The sequence below is a fragment of the Mercenaria mercenaria genome, chromosome 1, assembly GCF_021730395.1.
Source record: "Mercenaria mercenaria strain notata chromosome 1, MADL_Memer_1, whole genome shotgun sequence".
NCBI lineage: Eukaryota > Metazoa > Mollusca > Bivalvia > Venerida > Veneridae > Mercenaria > Mercenaria mercenaria.
The window spans coordinates 68,436,069-68,455,769 of record NC_069361.1 but is presented as its reverse complement, the minus strand read 5'-3'; positions in this window follow the sequence as shown (position 1 = coordinate 68,455,769).

Genomic DNA, 19,701 nt, shown 5'->3' with positions numbered 1-19,701 from the left:
ATCCGTCTGGTGATGGTCATATTTACCGTTGTTTGTATGGGACTTGAAAATGCGTGATTAACAAAAATTATCATATCGTTACAATGCACAGATGAGAATGTTTGCAAAATTCAAGCATTTTTCGTGTTTTTTTGGCATGACTGTATTTATAAAATGACTGTTTTCTTGCGTTTTCATTTAACACTCAACATTGTGATGACGCCGCCGCCACATTAGTAATCGTCAACTTTTATTTTCAATCCGGAAGCCAAAATAACTGTCAAAATAACAACAAAATACGTACCTGCCTATTTGAAATTAATTAAACAACCGGTGAATACAGAACCGCAGAAATAAATCCAATCAACGTGAGAAGCAAGACACCGCAGAAATAAGGTACGCAGAAATTTAATACCACCTCATTTTTGAAAAAATCGCAGAATATTAAGCCCGCAGAAATAAGTACTTATACGGTATACTGGATGTGGGCGACATATCCTGGTAGTGGCCGACATAAGGCCTTGAAAAATAAGTGTTTTGCAATGAAGACAAATAATATGTTTACATCTGCAGTTTATGTACAGCTACGTCCGGTTTTGGATGCAAAAGTGAAAGTTATATAAATATATATATATTTAGCCAGGGACCCTTTGACGTAAACGGACATAATGTGTCAGTACGATAAAATTCTTTAACTTTTGTGTTGTAACGCTCATGTCAGTTAATACACCAAGGCTATTATTACTTCAAAATAGCAAATCTTTTTTTCTCACTTGGTAGTTTAACCGCATACGTTGTTCATTTAATTGTTTAGAGAGCGCCTCAGTTGGTAGCCTAGTGTAGAGCCCTTCGAGAGCTTGAGGCGTTGATTACCATGCCGCGCATAAAAACGTAACAAATGGTATTGTTTACTATCTCGCTTGTCGCTCACATAAGGCATATGTAGACTGTTCAGCCGGTGTCATATCTGTCATGTGGATTATTCATTTTACGCAATCGCAATGCTACTGCTAAATTAGACACAGAAAGCTGAAAATGTTGAAAGCTTAACCCAAAACCAATTGTTCGAAATGTTTGTGAGCCTCTGCGTGGAATTCAATTGAAGCTTTGATTTTATTGAAGCTTGCTTTAAAATGTATTTATCGGCTGTTAAATGGATACAAATGCTACATGTTGTATGATATATGGTTTCACGTCAAAAGAGTTAAGACAAACTGACATTTGGAACTGCATTTTAATAAGGCAATGCCCATTGAATACAAAAATGTAATTGTGCGGTTATTTCATTCTAAAACAGTTAAAAAATACAGTTATTTGATAGCTTTAAAGTTAGGTTTTGCTGCCCTAAATAGCATAATTATGAGGTAGCCCATTTATGATTTAACATATGTCTATATCTCAGTTTAAAGCTAAAACATACTATCAACACATAGACAAAAAAAGAAATAAAGCCTGTGAAACCTGGATATAGGCAGGTTCTATGCGTTGTTGATTAATACGTTTACCTGTATTTTTCTTTTGTCGAGCTGAACGTACTATTTAAGTCTTTTTTGTGTTATACGAAAGGCATTTATTGCTGGTTCGTGAATTGGACCAACTTATTTATTTACTTATGAGTAATTTGGTTACTTAAGTGTGTTATAAGACTATAGACTTCAGAAAATAAATAAATTTTATAGTAATTTGTTAAGCAAAAAATAATTCGGGAGTAATAAATGAGTAATTCAGTTACGAAAGAGTACATATTATTAATAATTTATATACATTAATCTATAAATACAATGGCGTTGACAGGTCGACAGGTTGACAGACCAAATTACATTAATCTATAAATATAATGGCGTTGACAGGTTGACAGACCAAATTACATTAATCTATAAATATAATGGCGTAAAGGGTGTGGGGGCGGCAGCCCCCATATGTAAACGTCACCAAAAAAAGCTGGGTCCATGGAAGCCTTACTCAAAGTCTAAATTCAACAATAATTTCGCCTGTCAACCTGTCAACGTGTCACACTGTCAACTTGTCGGCCTGTCAACCTGTAAACGTGTCAACCTGTCTGTCAGGATACTGGTTATATGACCCATGGAAGTACCTATGCCTTTAGTATCTTGAAAAATAAAATGGGTCCTATCCCTAAGGTGACTATGTCTTAGACTAGCTGACAAACGAAATAGAATGTCCTTTGTTAAAACGTATAGCTGGTGAGACCAAATATCTCATATATATAGAATTTTCCTCTGGCTACCTTGCCTAACTGATTCGTGTACCAATGATTCGTAAATGATTTTAATTATGAGCTAGACAATTTCAGGGATCAGGCAAATCACTAAATGTTTCAAACTATCAATTTTCTATTAGCTCAAACTCCTACAGGCTGAAGACTCTATACTTGACTGGTCTTTTTGTTGAAGTTCCCGTCAGACAATGTCTTTGAATCAACAACATACAAGTCATATCGCATAGATGCTCGGCCTCTGTCCTCTCAACACTATATGATTGCCCTGACTCCTGGATGCTCAGCGCCTATACAATGTATGCTATCACATGTAGCATTCAACTACCATATAGGTATATCCCGATGCCTTGGCTGTACTTCGCCAATAATGCTGAACCGTCTATAAGCTGGAACTCTCTTACTATTTCAGTAGATTACCAAACTCTGGGTCTCTGTCTCAGCTTCCCGGTGCTCAGCCTATATCTGCTATCGTCTATAGCATTCAACTACCATAAAGGTAAAACTCCTATGCGCTGGCCATATAGCTCGAAACCTTGTTGAAATTCGGCAACTCTTCTTTAGTCTATGAACTTCAAATGTCTTCTTTTTTAATAATTTATCCGCCCTGACAGGGTAATTGCAATAGTTTCCTTATCAATGTACTGGGATAAATTATTAGTTGAATCCTCGATGTGTCTTCTTCAACCACTGGATACCGAATGAACTCTCTGTCATCCATCTACCTATTTATACCCTAGCAGACGTGCTATTTATAAAACTTGTTTCTGATTGGTCCAAATTTAAACATAACGTTTTAAAATGAGTACTTGCTCTATCAAATATCTGGTTCCCTTTAACTTTTGTATATGACATAATGTGCGAAGCTGAGACCCAGCCATCCACATAATGAACCCAAATCAGCCACAAATGACCCAAATTCTATTATTTACAGCAATTCAACAATAATTATAGCAATGACAACATGAAAAGGGAGTCGAGCACTATTTATGCTTATGTGTTACGCTAGCAATACATCACATATACAAATTATTCTGACACTGTCGACCTGTCAACCTGTCAACATGACAACCTGTCAACTTGTCAACCTGTCAACCTGCTATCATTAAAATAAATATAATAAATATAAATTTAATTACTGTCGAGTTAGGTTATTTCCTTATTTTTATTTATAAAAATATATCTAATATTATTTATTTATATAAAATATATAAATGTAGTGAACGCGTAGTAATAATTATTATAAAGGTAGTAAACGCGTAGTAATAATTTATAGCGTAGTAATTCCAAAATTAAATCACGAAACTACTTTGTGCTTATACTATACTTGAGCCAGAACTATAACCAGTATTTCCTTTATTAATCTTCTCAGCAGATGTACAGATGGATCGAAGAATATAGTTATACATTGTGTACATTGTATAGCTGAAAAGGGCATGAAATAAAAGAAAACAGCGTGAATTGATTTCTACTGACTCTCTTTTCATCGAGGGCGGACCGGTCAAAATGAACATGAGTTGGCCAAAGCTATTGTTTTTTGAGTTTATTTTTGTTTTCTCGAAACCCTCTATAAATTAAGAAGTTACTTACTTGCATACACGTTTTAGATGTGGGCGAATGCTCAATTTTATTATGTACAAATGTAACATAGTTATCGTAGTAAGACATTAACGCGTAAGTGTTTTAACCTTGTAGGGAGTGGATAACCACTTGCAGTTTCCGTAGCTGATGTGGTGTTTGTTTTACACGATTTAATTTATCAAGTATTAACAAATAAAGAATTTATCTGAAAAAGGCATTAGATTTTGTTGTCATATGAATTGATTTATATTGGACTTGAAGGCAAAATATAAAGTTTATTCAAATTTACATATTTAATTATCAGATCCAATGTAAAACGTTAACATGTACCATATATTCTGATTTATTAAACATTCGTTCGGCTACCTCAAGGTCAAAGTAACCCTCATGTTATGTTCGTATTATTTTAGAAGACCTTGGAATATTTTAACATAAAAAATTGGCTTTAGATTATATTTTGTTCAAATTTTGCCTTATCAGCTTTTTTTTCTGATTGCAAAAGCAGATTCACAAGTGGACTTAGATAGTATATGTTGTCTTTGTATGAATATTGTCTGTTTTAACTGTAAGTAAAACTAAAACAAAAACAGCTGTATTTTTTTCTTGAACAGCTGCTAGATTATGGATTTATTACAAAGAATATTTTATTTCTTAAATAACATGAGGAGTTGGGAAAAACGCTGTCTTACACAGGCAGACATGTTAGATAATTTTTCTTGCCTATCATGTTCAAAACAGATCGTTGTGAAAAATGGATCTTGGTATTTTCTGGCTATTTTTATCAAACTGACGTCATAATAATGTCTTTTCTTGTCTACCAAGCGGGGAAAGCATACATTTGTCCGAGCACGCGTCAGAAATAGACATTCCTGTCTTTCCCTAAAACCTTGTCTAAAGTCGATGTTTCTCATTAAAGATCTGGTGCAGTCGTTCTGCACATGTCAGGAACTGATTACCAGTCGGAGAGCACGTCAAAAATAGGCAAACTTTTGCATGTCTGCACGCATGTAGTGTATAATATGTATAATAGCGAGCTCGAAGAGCCTGCTCGAGAATCGAGCTTTACGCTAACGCAAGTATACTTTCACACTTGGTGATGGATTTGAAAAGTTTCGTCGGAAGCTGTTAAAAAGCGCACCCTAACGGACAGGTGCTCACAGGAAATACTTCTCTTCGCAGTGAATACAGAACTTCATTCGATTGCTGAAAATTATTCATCACTCAAAATAATGCAAAAAAGATTTCCAGTTGTTGGAAAAATATTATTTTCATTTAAATGATCAAGTAGCGGCCAGAAAAGGGAAAAAAATATCATTAATAAGCATAAAGCCAGGGGAAGGCGGCAATGGCGTCACCGTGACACCGGCTTCCTATAAATTTTGCAACGCATGATATTCGCTGTTACAGGTATATTGACACTAAATGTAGACTACCTCAAGTGAATAGGTTCTCGCGATTTCTTTTGAGTAGTGAATACAATGTAGTTTCTTTGTTACATATAAATGATGCATACATTTTTAGCTAAATCTGATTTCTTTGAGGTCGCTTTGAGGCTTTGCCTTATTTCATATTAGGGAATCGACACCACTACGGTAACATGCGAGGTAATCCAAACAACACAATACTATCTGAAGACTGTGACTCAATGCAGACTTGGAGCGCCGGTATAAATTAAAGACTCCGGTATATACCGGATTAACTAAATTTGAACGAAAATATCTTAAATGTATATATTTTGTAACCATGGTGATACTAACCCTAACCTTTAGTCAGTATATTATGCATATTATACACTAAATGCGTGCGGACATGCAAAAATAGGCATATATTTGCCGTGCGCTACAACTGATAATTTTTTCCGGGCATGCGCAGAAGAACGCTCCAACTCTGCAATGAGTTACATCGCTATCTGAATAAAAAAATAAGGAGTTCCGGTTTAGACCATGGGCGTGTGACGACCCCGATGAAATTCGGGATATCACGGTCCTCGTTAATGTTAATAAGCGTCCATCGGATTAGTAGGCCGAACGCAATATCCGCACAATAAAATGTCTGCGACACGAAAGAATATTCGAAGTAAGCTGTAAGTTTGTTGTGTCACAAGCTAATCAGCCGGTAACATGACTTCACTGATATTGTAATACAAATATGTTTTATTCATTAATGAGTAGCATTTTTAAACGGCGACGTTTTGAACATTTTTATCTTTACATTGTTTTACAGTGAGTAGATACTGATACACTGGCGCCGACATTTTGAAAGTTTGAGAAAACAAAAACTTTTTCCAACGAGTTCTTCAGGTCGGGGAATGAGAGAATAGATTCACCTTTGTGTCGCTTTTCAATTTGTATTTTAATTACTTTCCGGTACTTTAATTTCTTGGAACTTCACTTTTACTTACTATATTGAATTTTGAAAATTATGAAATCCGTGATTTTACTTGTAGGCATGGTTTATTAATAGAATTATTCTACTTTTATATAGAGTATGGACGGCACTCCAGTACATCATGTGCATGGTTGTACCTGTTGACATTTTTAGAAACGTGAGTAACTAACTTTCCAATGTAAACAAATACCCCACCCATAAAAGCATAGAAATTCTGTATTTTTTACATTTTTATTTATTTATAAATTTGAAATGGGCCTTTTAGACAAAGAAGTATAAAATATACAGAATAGCAACTGTCTGTAATCTCGCGTGATCTCGTGTCAGAGCGTGAATCGGCGTTATTTTAGTAAAATCAAACATCGGCGAGCATGGAGTTACAATTTGTAACTTTAAAACTTCATTTAAAATACACGTTAGCTTTTAAAACAACATTAGTTTAATGTAAAATAGTCTTAAGACACAAAGTTACACGTTTCTTACCATCAAAAGAAACGTGGTCATACGGTGATAATTAATTTACCGATGAATAATTGCTTTCGCGTACAAAATGGCGCATGGAGAACGTGTCACTTCCGATAAACGAGATCTCATTCAGTTGTTACGTTGTTTTGGCGAGATTTGCTCTATATGCCTTTCTGGTTGCTGATCTATTTATTTTTATAGCTCTTTGTTTTAGATTACTATTTCTTATGGCTCACTGCATACACAGTAATTAAGTTGAGCTAATGATTCTGCCCATAAGCTGTGCTCAGCCTAAATAGGGAAACGGATCGGCTTCTTGCAGATTTTGGTGTACTTTATATGGCAGATGGTATTTTTATTTTCTGATGGTTGTGTCCATTAAGTTATGGTGTAACCCCATATGGTGTAACCTAACCAGTTCTGAATCACACCAACTCTTGTGAGAAACTGATGATGTCATGCAAGCAAAGTTTATACCGTGTTTTTTTGTTTTTGTTTTGTTTTTTTAAATCAAGATCAATACTGAAGTATTTTGCATATTCTTGAATTTTATTGAATTGTAAATATTGCTGTTTTCAACAAAGTTCATGTAACACATATAGTTCGACTTTGTTTTTTTGAGCCGTGACTAATTTATGCAGGACAGTTGATTCACCAAAATATAGGGTAGGAACATATATTTGATACATAGTAAAGCGGTTTAAGTTATCGATGAATGCAAACGAATGCATGGCCAAAAGGATGTGGCGTTGGCTGAGCGTACTTACTTATCGTGGTTCGAGTCTTGGTAAGCTCACATTATTTATTTTTTTTTTAATAAATATTGCAGGAGAAAAGTATGCAGTTCATTGAATCAATTAGTTAATGATGTGTTAGCTAGTCAAAAATACTTGCCTGTAGTCTTAGTTACTGTGTAATGGCTTCAATAGGTTACAAATATAGTGATGATGCTCGCAAAATCATCAGAAAAAGCTGAACTCGGATTCCGATACATCATCATACTTAGAGACTGTCACAGCTGAAGGGTCGCCAACAGACACAGAAAATGAAATTTGAAATTAAGCGACATGAATTAAATTTAAATAAAGGAGGAAAATATATTAAAATATAGAAAGAATGAAAAAATAAGTCAAACATTATCATTAAAACATATAACATGGTTTTAAAAAGTGTCCTAAAAAATACTTGACTAAAGTAAAAAAAAAATGTATACTGGAGAAAAATACGGCAGTAATCTGGACTTGAACTCCCAGTTCAAGGTTTGTTATCATTACGCTCTACCAATTGCGCCAGCGATTTAATCAAGTTCATGGTTAACAAAACATGTATTTCAACTTACTCTATAGAGATTTTTCAGCCAGGTCTGGACCGAATATCGATATAACCCAATTGAAAAAGTGTATCATTCCGTCACAGCTCATTAAGCACGCGGTCGAACTATACCTTAGAAGGTTTTTAATTCACTGAGCCGATCAAGATCAATAAATAACGATTCTTTTCAAAAAATGAAGCCTGTCCAGATAATTTAAAGTCCAAACTGCAATCGCAGCTAAAATATAGCAAACAATGGTACCCATTTGAAACTTGTGTTCAGAATTTGTTGCATGGTTTATTTTATGTCAGATTAAAAGAAAAATGGACAAGAAATATGTTAAGGTATTAGGCCCCTAATAGTAATGTTTAAAAAATGGCGTTTGCTTGGTATATTCTTACACTTGACCGTGCTTCGCACTTTGTTGCAAATTTTTAAAAACTTTTACCGTGCCGTTTTTTTTATAAATTTTGTGTAAATTATGGTATTTCCTCAAGCTCAAGTAGAGACAAATTTCAAAGTGGCGGCCTTTATCCAAAACGTTTGCAGAGAATTCATTATACCATTATTTTTTATGAAAGAATCATCAAACTATTGGTAAACAATTATAAAACTAAAAACTAAAAGTGTCATTTTATTTTTTCTAGGGTGCCTCAAGTAAACAGATTTAATGAGACAGAATTCTATATCAAACATTGAAAAAATAAGGTCGAATTCTGCCGGTCTGTTTCGAATTTTGCTCACTTCATTCAAAAACAACTGTGGGGCAGAAGTAAAACCTACCTACATTTCTTCCACAATATGTAATCCAAAGAATGAAGGCAAAATAGAGAACTTTTACCGCATGTAACTCAGTATTTTTAAAGATATCTAACTCTACCCCTTCTATTTCGGAGGTAAATTCACTTTGAACAGCAAGAAATCGCTTATCAAATGAATATTTTCCGTTTTTGTACAATAAATCAATAACAAGTCTTGAAAAAAGTAAAAACTTACTAGAAAAAAAGAAAAATAAGGAAAAAACATTTTGGTCCCAGTGGGGCTTGAACCTACGCCCCCCCCCCCCCCCCCCCCCGAAAATTGCAGTCAAAGTAGGTTTATGGTAGAAATTGAATACTCTTCAAAAAGGAGATACTCTATTATGGGCTTAATACCTTAAAGTAAAAAGCAAGTCCATGGCGTTTAGTTTTAGATAATTCTAACATGACGGACTTCTGGAACCATTTCTGGTTAAGTTTCAATACGGGATTTGTTTCAGCTCAGAAATCCGTGACAGCTGAAATATTTTACCTGTTTTTTTTTGGTGATGATACCTGGTTTCGGTAAAATGAGGAAATATGCTAAAAAAAGAAACTGATCCTGTTTGTAATGGCTGCGGGTGGAGCAGCAGGTGTGACACTCAAGGGTTTTGCAGTTTTCCCATTTATGTATATTTGTAAGCAAAACATGCACATTACATAGAAAAAAAATACAGATTTTAAAAGGTGTTTTTCATGTTCTCAGAATTTTGCATGTACTGCATTATTTTTCATGACTGTACACAAATTTGAGCTTGTTAATCAGCTTTTCTATAAGAAATAATTTAAACCAGTAATTTCTCACATCTGATTTAAAAATAGGTCAGTGGGTCCCAGGCATATGTATACATGCTTTTACCGTGAATGCATAGTGTTCGAAGTTAGAGGTAGTTCAATAGCCAATGACTACAGAATTTCAGCTCGTGCTACTGATTTGCCGCAGATTCGCTGAACCTCGACCAGGCTACCATTTTTTTTCCTAATGTGGATTAAAAAAGCATGCTAGTTAAATGCGTAAATCGTGGTGATTTAATATGATTGCCATTTATAAAACTTTTTTTTCAAGAATGCATCGCATAATGTACAGGTTGAGGACCACTTACTGATTTATTGAAACTGTATCAGCATGTTGATTAGTTGGTCCGAATTATGAGGGAATTGAATTCAAACTGTTTCATAAATGCTTTTAACAAGAGTTTAAGAGTTAGTCAGAACCACAATCATGCAGAAGATGTAATTGCTTTCACAAATCACAGGGCTCAGATTTTGCACTCGCTAAATGCGAGTCGATTTCATGGAATGCGAGTAGATAAAAATTTCACACGATTTATTTTGCAAATACAAATAATAGTCAAAATTGTTGCGGTTTTTGTTAATGTTTGTAGATTCACTTTCATTTGAGGACAAGGCAGTGACAGTGTTTTCCCCACTTGCAGATAACAGAAAACACGACATCTTTTGTTGGTTAGCCATTTTTTATTGTATGGTTCACTGAATAAAGAGATGTAGAGGTCTATGTGATAATTAAATCTACAACGCAGGCTACCTTACTACTTCCCACATACGGTTGAATTGGTACCTTATAATACTGAGTATGAAAATTTGCGTTGCCATAGTTTCAGCCAGTTACAGTTTAGTTACACCATAAATGATGCGTTCTGAATTACTTTGATGGTCATTTTGAGCTATAACGCACAAAATTGTACGTCAAGGAAAACCGTGCAAACAATTTTGATGTTCTAGCATGATTGTTTAGGATATTCTAACATTTTTAATTGAAAGTCTAAATTTGCAAGTAGATTTTCAGATTTAGCAACAAGAAAAAAAAAAGCTACGTGCTAAAATTTGCAATTGGTCAAAAAAATTAAATTTGAGCTCTGCAAATGCAAACCGAAACCGCTCACATTACTTGTTGGAAGACTGTTCCAGTGCATTCAATTCCTGTTCTCCTAGAAATCCTAAATCGAGCAAATTGCCCTAAACAACATGATGAATTTCTTGAAGTATTTTGAGGGTATGAAACCGGTTGTTTAATGGTGCAAAATTTAGATATTTTATGGTGCTTAAGTTTAGGCATGTGAAATTGGTGTCAGGCATGGAAAATTTTCTGTCTGGTTGCCAGAACGGGCTAGTTGAAATAGAAATTTCGTACACTGCACGCATACTCAAATACATTTAAAGTTATACGTTTATGAATCATAGTTGTTTAAAAATGAGAGAAAATGCGTTACCATGGAATCACGATTCCCGTGACATATATATTTTAAACTTATTTTAGAAAGCTAACTCGCAAACTAATGACATTATCAACTGCACAGACTTCTACGGATAACAGTGAAATCGAAAAACACTGAAAAGTGTTAAATATCCGTATTTTCCTTCTTCTTTCAATATAAAATACCTTTTGAGGGTCGCGTTTCAAACCTGGATAAAACTTGTATTCAAAGGGACAGAGATAAACGAAGCAGCTAAAACATGAACTTACACGGAATACAATAAATTGCTACGGTTAAACTAATTTGAATTTACCCTGGTAACAAGGTAACCTACCTCCTTAAGAGTTACTAGTCGTTTGCAAACATGATTTACTAGATTTGCTTAATGTAGACTTTGCAAGATGTACAAGAAAGAAATGAAATGCGTATACTTACTAATTCCCTACTTGACTCATCAGTTTCAACATGTTTTGGTAAAAGAGATTTTAAACTTCATCATAAGGATTTTCACGCTTGATAAATTACTGCTAGGAACTATAGTATTCAAGGAAGTGGTTAAAACATCAAGCAGTCCTAGAAACCATATTTACAGAAAATGAACTCATTTAGCCCAAATAAACTTGATGCGTCAAGAATCTCGACATCTGTTGATCTTATCGCATTTTCAACAAATTGTAAGCAGTATATTTCTTCTGCCAATGAGATTTATTTCCATGTTGATTGCTTGCAATGTATGAAAAAAGCACTCTTCAAAAGTATTCATGGTGGTCCTCTGTTCCACACACAGGATTAGAAAAAACGTTACCATCACCCTTTTCAGAATGTGTCTTATAATGGGATTAATCCTAACGTACAAGAATCACATCTGTATCCATGATTTCCTTTTAAGAGCAAGGCTTGGATCCGCAGTGTTAACATCTTGTTAATAATCTGCAGTTATTAGAGATTTTGTAAAATGTATTAACAGCCGTGAGAAATTCTGGTTGGGACATGACTGAAAAGCACAAGATGTACATAACAGTGTCTTTAGTGTTGTAAATAGTTTATAACAACTAAGTGTAACATTATGTCATGATTAATCCATTTGATCATTCAAAATGATGACAAGCAGTACTTATTACTTCACTGTACAATTTTAGAATTCTCTTTTATTTTAGACTCTCAAGCTGAAGGGACTGTTGAAAATCTTTGATAACCAAAGGCTAGTAGCCACTTGGTAAGGACGTTCGATGAAAGCCATGCTGAGAGCGTTTAAATGTATTCCTTGTACCTTTCAGGTTTCTTTTTACTTGGAAGAAAGTTGAGTTTACGGAGTCCCTCGGTCAATTTGTTTCGGATTTAACGCCGTTTTTCAACAGTATTTCAGTCATGTAACGGCAGGCAGTTAACGTAACCTGTGTTCCTGGATCCTGTACCAGTACAAACCTGTTCTCCGCAAATAACTGCCAACTTCCCTACATGAATTATCAGAGGTGGAGGACGAATGATTTCAGACACAATGTCTTTTATTAAATCGTCACGGAGAACATACACCTCGCCCGAGGATTGAACTAGCGACCCCGCGATCCGTAGACCAACGCTCTCCCTACTGAGCTAAGCGGGCGGTCGATCAAATTTTAGCGCGCAAGTAAACGAAAGAGAGTTCGCAAATTAGGTCTTTACAACTGTTGCAAATATAAACAAAATGGATAACAATTAATCCTATACAGGATGTGCAACACGCTTGTTATTGGTATGCATATGAAGTACTGATAAGTGTAGAGGGCAATGTCACTATGACATGCTGATGTCACTATGACATGCTGAAAAAAAAGCAACATCAAAATTCATTTATTAATCACATACTAGTAATTTTAAAAAAAAATACAAATTTACACATTATCAAATAAAATTTATAACATTTGATAAAAATTTTTCCTGACTTTATGTTTACCAGTTCATGTTTACAGTAAGTTTCGATAAACATTATGTAGTGTATATAAACATTATAACAGATAAAATGCAATTAATTGTTTAACAGAATAGTACTTTTGGGGAGAAAACTGATGTTGTTTTAATGTTGTCTGGTTATAGTTCATTTATCGAAAACATAATTGGGATGAAGAAATCTACATCTGCAATTAAAAATGACATGCTGAAATAATTTGATAAATGAATCTGAAGAATTTACATTAATTCATAGAGAGGAAAATGCCAAATATTCAGTGAGAAATATTAAGTTGTTTTGTTTTTAATGAAAAGATGCAGAATTTGGTAATGACGTTTTTATTTTATATGTATATTCAGTTAATTAAAATTTATATCACTGTCAGTATAACTCATTGTTATTTGCTGTGTCACATCCTATAAGATTCTTTAAATTATGTCAATTTAAGCATGACTTCCATAATTAAAAAAAATAGCCAGACATGAGCATACCTGACCATAATTATGTAAATATAAAATATGCTCTTACAAACAATTTTAGATAATCCTATTACAAAATTACTGTACATTTTGGTAAATACTGAGTGTATAGTTTCTGACATGAATTTTTCAATTTTTGCTAAATAAAAGTGTTTTTCTGCATGTTTGCAACCATTATAGCATTCAAGCAAGCACCAAATTGCCTCAAAATCCGACGTGTTTCCCATCATATTCATGAAAGTTGATCAGAATGTTTATCTTGATGATTACTAGGTCAAATTCGAATCTGCGTCATGTAGGTCAAAAACTAGGTCATGTGATTGACTAGTTAAACCAAGAAGTGTATGAACTACTTTATTATGGTCTTTGTAGAAATTATAAAATAAATATTTGATAGATGTATTTTGCTCAATTTTAATGTAGTTTTAGATCCATTATTGGAAATACAGTCAAACCTGTAACAAAGACCATCTCCGGGAAGAAGGAAAAGTGGTGTGTGTTGACAGATAGAAATGCTATTTGTGAATAGTGCTCTATTTCAACAAGGCTGGTCTTTATTCATACATTGGTCTTTATTCTAAGGTACTCTAGGAAGTTGGTTGGAATATTTATATAAAACTTCATATACGTGTTTATCACTATAGGGAAATGCGACCCGTCAAGTTTCAGTCAGATTGCCCAAGTAACATCAAAATTATGGCCCTTAGTAGTTTCTAATGTTAACTATAAGGGGTACTATAAATATAGCGATTTCTGCTTCATAACTTGTGACATATTTGACCTAGAACTATGAAACTTAAACTGAATTTTGAACGTCATAACAAGGTAGTGCATACACAATTTCGCCAGGATTCCTTTAGTAACTTCAGAGTTATTGCCATTTAATTGTTGAAAAATCAATATATTTGTACATAACAAACTAACCAATCGGTAGAATTTAATTAAACTTCTTTCACTTTTTTATCCATGAACATTTATTATCAATATGTGAAGTTGTGTACCCACACTCGCTCACCCCAACCGCCCTGTCACACCCCCTCCCCCTCCCCAGCCACCTATCCCCACATTTTTTTTTTACTTTTTTTTTCTTTTTTTTAAACCTTAAGTATTTGCTTCTTAGTAACATCTTTTTTTGCCAGATATATTTCTTTGTCATTCCTCACCACAAACCCATTCGGCAGGGGATACCAATTCATCGAATTTGCTTGTTTAATATGTATACATGATTCATTACAACCTAACGGTGTATTTCTGTATTTTGATCCATTCGAGTGCAATATTTTTTACATGATCGGAGTAGGAAATATTAGCAGTATGTAACAAACAAATATTATTAGCAAGATACCAGGCTTAAATGTGTGGTATTTGCTCTATTTTTATGTTTGGTGTCTGCTCTGTTACTGTTTTAATGACTTATTGGTGGCTGCTGATTTTTCTATGCACAGAGCTTTAAAAGCCCTTTGGAAGTAGTAGCACTATGGCTAATATTTCGGAGTGTTTATATAAAGACATTTTGCTTTCATATCAACAATGGTTAGCTTCTAGATGACAATGTCCATTTAAGTGTATTTTGTTTTATTTATTCAATACGTTAACATACTAACCAAATATACATAAATTAACACAAGGAGTCTGTACAAACTATTACAGATTAAGGAGTATTGTTTTTAGATTGGTGTCATACACAAACCTGCGTCCTTAAATGACAGCAGCTTCAAATAATAGCTAAGACACACTCTACACTTTGATTTGCATCTTTTGCAATTGCCAAACTGGCCAGTTTATGTAAAATGTGCGATAATCATCAGATGCAATGCATATTATTGTAATGGTATGCATTTGGTTATTCTTTGTTTCAGAAATAAAATGGGCCGCCACTTTAGAACGTAACATTATTTGTTTAGCAATAGCACCTTTATATTAATAGATTTAGGAATGTTCTGTTAACGAACAGCATGGATCCTGACCAGACTGCCCGGATGCGCAGGCTGGTCTGGATCCCTGCTGGTCGCAAAGCCATTATGTTGGTTTTCTCAAGGCGCGGTTCATTTTATTTTTTGTGTCAGGCTGAACGTACTATTGTTCAGTTCTTTGTGTTATACAAAATGCAGTTATTGTTAGTTAATCAAACTAACTTGCATGTGAGTGTGATATATAACCAGTGTTTCGTTATTGTTCAATCTCCTCTTTTCATTTAGGGCGGACCGGCAAAATTGAACGTAAAGTGTTTAGCGAGTTGGCCAAAAACTATTGTTTTTCGAGATTGTTTTTGTTTAATGTATATTGGCATCGTTATATCTGTCAAAGGTAGGCACCATGGTACATTGTTAATACTCTATGAATACAAAATTACTTATACTTACTTACATACTAGTTTTAGATGTAGGTTACCTCCTAATTTCATTAAGTACAAATGTAACATAGTTATCATTGAACGATATTAACGCATAAGTGTTTTAACCTTGTAGAGAGTGGATAGTCACTTGCAGTTTCCGTTGCTAATGCAGTGTTTGTTTTACACGATTTAATTTATCAACGTATTAAAGTATTAAAGATTTTCGTTCACCATGTGCATTTTTTTATCTGAAAAGGCATTAGATTTTGTTGTCGTACGTATTGATTAGTATAGGACTTGAAGGCAAAATATATAGTTATTGACATTTACATACTCAGTTATAAAATCCTATATTAAACGTCACACATCACACATGTAGCATATATTCTGATTCATTAAATATTCATTTGGCTACGTCAAGGTCAAAATGACCCTCATGTTATGTTCGTTTTATTTAAGAAGACCTTGGAATATTTAAAGAAAAACAATGGCTTTAGATTGTGTTTTGTTCAAACTTTGCATAATCAGCTATTTTTATTATAAAAGTAGATTCACAAGTGGACTTAGATAGGTTATGTTGTCTTTGTGTGAATATTGTCTGTTTTAACTGTGAGTAAAACTTTACCAAGAGGGCCATGATGACCCTATATCGCTCACCTGTTAAATATGCAACATGCAGTATATGTAAGGTCTGTGCCATGAGATTTGAGCGAGTGACCTAGTTTTTGAATCCACATCAATTTGGCCTTGGAATCATCAACTTTCTGACCAAGTTTTAAGAAGATAGTGCACGAATGTGGCCTCCAAAATGTTAAAAATCTGTTCCTTTGATGTGGGCGGGTGGCCAGGTTTTTGATCCTGTTTGAAAACTTGGCTTAGGAATCATCAAGATAAACATTATGACCGAGTTATGTGAAGATAGGGTCATAAATGTGGCCTCAAGTGTGTTAATAAGCTTTTCCTTTGATTTGAGCAGGTGACCTAGTTTTTTATTCAATATAACCCCGTTTAAAACCTGACATAGGAATCATCAAGATAAACATTATGACCGAGTAATGTGAAGATAGGGTCATAATGTGGCCTCAAGTGTGTTAATAAGCTTTTCCTTTGATTTGAGCAGGTGACCTAGTTTTTTTATTCAATATAACCCCGTTTAAAACCTGACATAGGAATCATCAAGATAAACATTCTGACTAAGTGTCATGAAGATATGATCATAAATATGGCCTCTAAGGTGTTAACATATTTTTCCTTTGATTTGAACGGGTAACCTAGTGACCCCAGATGACCCACTTTCAAACTTGGCATAGAGATCATCAAGATAAATATTCTATGCAAGTTTGTATAAAATCAAAGCATAAATGAAACCTCTATACGGCTGAACCCAAAATAAAAAATGATGCCCTTTTCAGGGGCAGTAACTTTTGAACCCATGATGTCGAAAGAGAGATCTTATTTTGACTTAAGCTGTGTGTAAGTGTTGTTAAAATCAAATGTATAATGTCACTTCTATCGTGTTCACAAGGTAAAAAGTAACAAATTTTGGCTCTTTCAGAGGTCAATCAGGGGTCGGATCCTATGATTGGATCTGATGGATTCATGGACGGACGGCGATGAGCGAAGGGCAATCACAAAAGAGCACATTGTCACTACGTGACAGATGAGCTAACAAAAACTGCTGTCTTTTCTTGAACAGCTGCATGATCGTTGGATTTAGATCTATTACAAACATGTTTTATTTCTTAAATGACATGAGGAGTTGGGAAAATAAGCTGTCTTACATAGGCAGACATGTTAGATAATTTTTCTTGCCTGTCACGTTCAAATTAGATTGAAAATGGATCTTGGTATTTCCTGGCATTATTTTTATAGTCTTTGACGTCATAATAGTGTCTTTTCTTGCCTACCTAGCGGAAAAAACATACATTTTCCCGAGCACGCGCCAGGAATAGACTTTCCTGTCTTTCCCTAAAACCTTGTCTAAAATAGTGTGCACTTAGGTGATGTCACAGGGTAATTGCACTTTTATGACGTCATAAACTAAAAAAAAATATTGTCAGGAAATACCCAGATTTATTTTATGTTTTTCGGTGGTTTATCGAAATATAACGGTGAATTATATCCTGATAAACTCACATGCCACTCAGTGAAAATTATCAAATCTGATACCCGGATTAATGTCAAAAAGTTTACCGAGCGTACTGAAAGCTGGAAACAATATGACGATGACGTCGTTAAAATGACGTCATCTTTGCGATGCTTCCTGATAAAATTTCCCGCAAATTTCGACATTTTATTGAAATAAACACAACAAAAGTAGAGTTTTAGACATAAAATAAACAGAAAAATTGTTGGTATCGATGTAATATCACGGTAATTTCACTCGTGAACACCAAAAGTTGTTATTTTCACTCGTGGCTGCGCCACTCTTGAAAATATCACTTCTTGTGCCCACTCGGTGAAATTATAACGTGATATTACACCGAAACCAACAATTATCCTCTATCTATTTTTCACAAAGATGTATTTTAAATGTGATAGGCAAGAAAAAATGATCCAAAATGCCCGTGTAAGACAGATTTTTTCCAACCCTCGGAACAGTTTGTATAAAAAAAATTTTGGTTTTTCGTTCCACACTGTCTCTCGAGAAGGGAAAGACTCGTCTTACACAGGCAAGCATGTAGGATCTTTATAGTTTTTTCTCGCGTGGTAGGCAAGAAAAACAATCCAAAAATAACGATCGTGTCCATCCACGAAGTACCATGTACGCACTACAGGCCCGGGCTCACTCTTTTTCAGCAAAAATGAAAAAAGTAAAAACGCTAAAAATGCAATAAAATCATAAGGTATGATAAGGTATGGGAGACTAAATAGGCTTCAGTTACCACAGTAAATGATATAATTTAACATTAAATAATGCTGTAAAGAATGATCTAAAAATAGCAATTCTTAACGACACAAATGCGCAATTTCCAGTTATTTAGGCAATAATTCCAACATTGCTTACTTATACAGATGCGCATTAAGATGTTGATATCGAGGGAACATTTTGAAAATGGCCCAATTTACAGCTGTTCGCAGGAACATGTTTAAATGTCACCATATTGATGGAAACTTTATCTGAAATAAATACATTCCTGGGCCTGTGAGGTCGAAAAAAGTAATTCGGCTTGCGTTTTTAGCCAGTGCTCTAGCAACTGGCTATAGCTCTAAATCAACTACCAAGTTTAAACCTCGCGTCGTTTGAGTTTTTCTTCTATTTCTATGTGACCTCATCACACAAATATTCTGGACGTGTAAAAAATAGTCCCATTATTTATTTTTTTATAATCTTGGTATTGTGTGAGTGTGTGAGCAATTACTACTGTTTTAAACAACAAAAACAAGCATTACACTCACATTCGAAAGACATGTATTAGGAATCACTCCGCGTTAGGGTTAGGGTTAGGGTTAGAGTTGGGTTGAAATTGGCCTCACCCTGGGGCAAACTTAGCATAGAATTGTATAGGGAAACAACTTGTCTTGAACCACAATGCACAGAGCTTAGATATTTGGCATGTAGCATTGTCTAGTGGACCTCTACCAACATTGTTCAAATCCTGACCGGTCTATGCACAATGAAATGTTGATACTTCAGGTGTAAATTATCACTCAATAAGCACTGGCTATCAGTCCTTTTGGGGAAGAATTTCTGTTACAATTCGTTTGACTTCTTTAGAAGTAATGTGTGAAAGAAATAGTGTCTTCTTTGTTCAAGCAAAAAGATAAAAGCATTGTAACGGAAAAGATCAATATAACAGATAACTTCAGTTATAACTTATGTCGATGTTGTTGCTTTATTTTCAAACATTTTCTGACAATGGTGTACGCGTAGTTGTCATGGTTTTTGTTTTTTTTTATTAAGTTGGGAGATTGTAAGCATGCAACTTCTTAAACTACTGGTCTTGTTTATATTTCCTAGCTTAAACATGCTTAAACATGCATCA